Below are 5,382 nucleotides of genomic sequence, written 5' to 3'. Positions count from 1 at the left end.
AATATTAAAAAATAAAGTAATTATACTAATATTAAAAGTAATAAATAATAATAATAATAATGATAACCTTACTAAAAATAATAATAGCCAAAATAAGATACTAATGCTAATAATAATAGTAATAATAATAATAATAAATAGTAATAATAATAATAATAATAATATATCAAAAAAAATAAAATAAATGAAAAATAAAAATAATTATAGTAAAGTAAACATAAAATAAAGAAAATAATAATAATAAAAATGAAAAATAATAATAATAACGATAATAAAAATGCTAGCAAAATAATAGTAAAGTACTAATAATGTAGGAAAATAATACTAATAAAATAATAATAATAATAATAATTAATAAAAATAAGAAAATAATAAGAGTGGACCCCTTGTTCTATTTGGTTAAGGCAAAAGTAGGGTGTCTACAACATCTATACATTGTTTCAAAGATTAGCTTGTTGATATACTCTAGGGTGTCTACAACATCTATACATTGTTTCAAAGATTAGCTTGTTGATATACTCTTATGCGTGATTGACTATTAACATTAGATTGAGTGTGATTACACTTTGTTGCCCTAAGCTTATAGTTCCTATCTGTTTGAGGTGCATTGATTATTGCATGTGTGTATCGGTACAAAATCTACTTGTGTTTAGAGGCATTAAATTTGTACACAAAACTTCAATTTTCAATTGTCTGTTGTATTCGAGGCGTGGCCTTAGAGGGTTTGATATAGCATGTAAGGATCGGTAGGGCATTCTCTGCCTCGCAAGGAGAGTTTGTAAAGGTTGAGGTCAGCTTTGGAAATTTGACCTGGTTGTAATCGATGTCGCGCCACCCGTTAAGTGAGCAATTAGTGGAATCCTCGAGCTTGTGAGCTGATGTAGGGACCTAGGCAGCATTGGCTGAACCCCGATAACATGTCTGGTGTAGCCTTTATATTTTTGCATTTTCAATTTTAGCACATGTATGTTTTATGTTTGACTTATTATATGCAGTACATATCTAAAGTGTTTGAATATTTGATTGGGTTTATGATTATATAGAAATACCCTAGACTTGTGTAATACTGTTTTTGGAATTTGAATTAACCTAGGAGTAAAGTGTTAAATACCCAATTCACCCTCCTATTGGGAATACACCAATTCCAACAGGCATAGTTGGCCGAATTGTGCTGAACGACACCGACTAAGAAGACGTGCCCCCTGCTTTATAGGAGGTGGCGCAGTAGCTCACACTGGGGGCGATTGACTATTCTTTTGGGTCACCTTTGATACTCTCGTTGCCTGCTCTCTTGAGGCCACTCGCCTTCTTGAAGAAGACTCTTCTCTTGGTGGGTCTTGGTCCCTTTGGCGCTTGGTGGTTGATCGAGGTGAGGAGGCATACTTTAAACCAGTTTGAGATCCTAAACGTAGAAGCATCTTCGTAGGAAATCAATTGGGGGTGGGAAGAGAGAAAAGTGGAGAAAACAAAGAGACATGGGTGTAAAGAAACAACTAGCCGGAACCCTAATGCACTATGATGAATCACCAGAGCTAGGGCAAGTCATTGGAGGGACACCAGAGGCTCATCGGAGCTCTAGAGAGGTGGCGGAGGCTCGAGCAACTAGGTCGGGTTGAGGTACGACGAGGGAGGGGCAAAGGGACCGAGAGAAAATGGTTTTGAGCTTCGCGGGAAGAGGTTTTTAAATTCAACTTACGACAGTTTCAACAAGTTGCACCCAAAACTGATTTAGGAACATCTATGCTTGACTAGGTCACGTTAGCATAGGGTGCTGGTCACACCCCTAGTCAAACTTCGCAATACTTTGGAAGTTTAGAAGACTCTCAAGGCTCAACCAGGTCACACCTATGCATGTTGGTTGTGCCCTAGTCGCACCCTCAAACAACCTAAAACCTATTATAAGGACTCTAAACCCTATTTACACTACAATGTACAACCTAAGGACTCAAAAAAAAAATAATAATAAAAAAAAAAAAAAATACACGAGTTGCCTCTTGGAAATGCTAGGTTTACCATCTTCAGCCAGACATAGTGAAAGCTTATGTCGAACTCACCCAGGTTCAAAACTAGGGGTTTCTTCCTCCATTTCTTCATTAAATCATATCTCACCTACCCACAACCATCCCTATAAACTAGAGGCCGAATAATGAATGGCCAAAATCTGCTCCTACGGGTCCTCCAAGCTAAATGTATAGGGGCTCTTGGGCTGAAGTGCATCCTTTAAAGGGTTCCTCCACAAAATTGAGGGAGCGTCTTCCTTAACACATTCTTCTATCATGTCAACGTCCAAAGCTTGGATGTCATCAGGTGGATGTTGGGAAGCTGGAGCTGCATGTTGCCAAAGGACATTTCTATAATCCCAGTCCTACATTGAATGCAGGCATTAGGTGTAGTTAAAAATGGCCATCCTAATAAAATAGGGATCAGGTCCTTGGTTGGGTTGGAAGGTTCCATATCCAAGACTACGAAGTCAACAAGATAATAGAACTCCTCGACTTTGACCAAGACGTCCTCTACCACACCTTGAGGTATTTTTACTAATCGGTCGGCGAAAGTCAAGGTGATGGGGGTGGGATTTAGCTCTCCTAAATTAAATTGTTTGTAGGTCGAGTACGGAAGTAGGTTCACACTCGCCCCAAAATCCAAAAGAGCCCTATCAATGGTGTAATCACCGATTACACACGAGATGGTTGGAGCCTCGAGGTCTTTTAGTTTTGGAGGAAGGTGTCCTAATAGAATTGAGCTTACGTGCTCAGCTAGCATAACTTGTTTGTTCATGTGCACCCTCAATTTTTGCTTCTACGTGCACAAGCCCTTGAGGAACTTGGCATATGCAAACATTTGCTTGATAGCATCTAAGAGAGGAATGTTGACCTTGACTTGCATAAATGTGTCCATGATGGACTCAGTGGTGACCTTTTTATTAGATTTAGAGGGTGTATGAAAAGCTGTAGGGAATGGCACTATAGGGATATAATGGGGAAGTGCTCCATCGTTGGAGAGGGTAGGTGTATCGGTATTAGCTACCAGATGAGGAGAAAGAGGATCACATGACTTATCTTTGGGTTCTTCCCTGGTCTTATCCTTATCATTTTCTTGGTCTAACTTCTCCCCAACTCTATTGTCTACCTCCCTACCACTTTGAAAAATGGTTACAACTTGGGTTTGCTCATGATATGACAAAGGTTCAGCAGCCAACTCACATTCTAACCTATACTGGCCTTTAGGGTTCACTAGAGGTTGACTTAGCAATTTACCCTCATCTCTCCTACTCAAAGAGGAAGCTAGTTGCCCCATGGTGGCTACTAGCTTGGCAATAGACTAGAAGTGAAAGTGGAGTAATTGTCGATCTACTTTGCGATCAGCCTTAATGCCTTAAAGGGCTTTCAACATCGTCTCTTGAAACGAATCATATTTGGGCTGAGGAGGAGATGGTTGATGAAAAGATGAAGGTCAAGGGGGCATAAATAAGAGGATTTTGGGAATTTTGGTATGGGCAAGGAGGTGGAACAGTGGGTGATTTTTGAAGTCTTTAAGATTGGATACCCAAAGCTAATGGCCTCCAGGAGACATTAGGATGTTGTTTCCACCCAAGATTGTACTTGTTTGAATATGGGTCATTGGATAGCATATCATACCAATTATGGGTGGCCTTAACTTCTTTCTGCACAAACTCAGGTGGGGGCGGTGCATGGGGGGAATTATAACAAGTGCATGAAGGATTAGAACAAATGACACACACCTTTGCACACACCACAGGCTAAGGTTGTTGTCTTAAGGACAAGAACTGATCTAAATTTTTAACTATAGTGTGTAGTGTGGGAGCAAGGTCATGGCCCGTGGCTAACTCATAGATTCCCTTAGGAGTGGTGGATGATGGTTAGGATGATCCATGAGCAACAACAGCGTGCTGCTAAGAATTTTTGGCCAGGTTCTCGAAAAGAGCCCAAACCTCATTCTTGTTTTTCGTGAGGAAATTACCTCCACAAGATGCATCTACCATGGACCAGTCTCACTCAGCTAATACTTCATAGAAGGTTTGAACTAATTGCCACTTCGGGAGTTGGTGATGTGGGCATTTTGGCAAGAGGTCCCTAAAGCGCTCCCATGTCTCGAAAAATAGTTCCCCATCCACTTGTGAGAAACTAGTGATGGCCTTCCTCACCTGGTTAGCCTTCCTAATGGGGAAGCACTTCTTTAAGAAATTATGTTGCATGGTGGCCCAGTTGGTCACCGAGTTCGGCTCTAAGGAATTCAGCCAATATTTGGCCTTATCCTTTAGAGAGAATGAGAAAATTTTCAATTAGAGGGTGTCATCACCAAAGTTGGACATTCAGATGGTGGAACAAATTTTGAGAAATTCATCTAGATGCCCATTAGGATTTTCATTGGAATTCCCATGGAAATTGGGAAGCATTGAGATGAAGGAAGTCTTGATCTCAAATTGAGCCATCTCAACATCCAAAAGTTTGATACAAAATGGCAAGGTATATGTGTTGGGTGTGAAGTACTCTCTAAGGATCCGAAGAGGTTGCTCCTCCACCATAGGTTGGTGGGGAGCTTGGGGTTACAGATTTTGAAGGGCAGGAATCAGATTATGTTTAGCCATGACTTTAAGTTTGGCCGAGTTGGCTAACTTGGGACTAGAGGTAGATTTCCTAATGGACCTACGGGATCTCTCAATCTCAATTTTTATAGGCACTAACTCAAGATCAAAAGAGTGTAAACCTAGCATATACACATGCATCAAAAAATTAAGACTTCATAGTATCTAAAAAAAACAAAAATAAAAGAAAACAAGTAAAAACAAAGTATAGTATGCTAAACTAGAAATTGACTTACAACCATAACACAGTCCCCGGCAACGGTGCCAAAATTTGGTAGGCTCACCAAGGCTTGGGTCCTTAACTACCAAAGATAAAATTTATAAACCTAACTACTCCTAAGTTCAGTAGAATAATGACTAAGTCGGGTGTTTATCCCCAAGGACTAGTGTGCAATTGTTAACCACTTCAAACCTACTTTACTACACTTTGTGTAAAAAGGAAAAAGAAGAGATTTTGATTGGGATTTTCTAACAACTACTGGGAGCAGTAAATCTATATTAACACTACTCCTAGAAAGTAGATCTTAGAGTATAAATCACACCTAGACTGTCGTACGCACTAGCTATGTCCGGTCAGCTATCTGTCTTAGGCTGACGGCTAAGTGAACCATTCGATGGCATAAAGTAGTGAAGGTGCACTAGTCGTCTGGAGTACGATAGGTAACTAGGGCATACTCTACCACAATGATCACAAGATCACTTCATACATGAACCATAGCCTAATCCGTATAGGTGACTGAATCCCTAACTAGGCTATCCTTTACCCTATTGTATCT

At 39.9% G+C, this 5,382-nt stretch overlaps 1 non-coding gene across 1 annotated transcript; it reads left to right on the top strand.

The window, feature by feature from the left end:
- The first annotated feature begins 4,061 nt into the window (after positions 1–4,061).
- LOC131145242 (small nucleolar RNA R71) lies at positions 4,062–4,167 on the top strand. Its single transcript, XR_009134030.1, has one exon. It is a non-coding gene; the product is annotated as a small nucleolar RNA R71 (small nucleolar RNA).
- Positions 4,168–5,382: the final 1,215 nt, after the last annotated feature.

This window comes from Malania oleifera, chromosome 12, assembly GCF_029873635.1.
Source record: "Malania oleifera isolate guangnan ecotype guangnan chromosome 12, ASM2987363v1, whole genome shotgun sequence".
NCBI classification, from domain to species: Eukaryota; Viridiplantae; Streptophyta; class Magnoliopsida; order Santalales; family Ximeniaceae; genus Malania; species Malania oleifera.
Note: the sequence above shows the minus strand (reverse complement) of the source record. Positions and strands in the feature narration are given on the sequence as shown.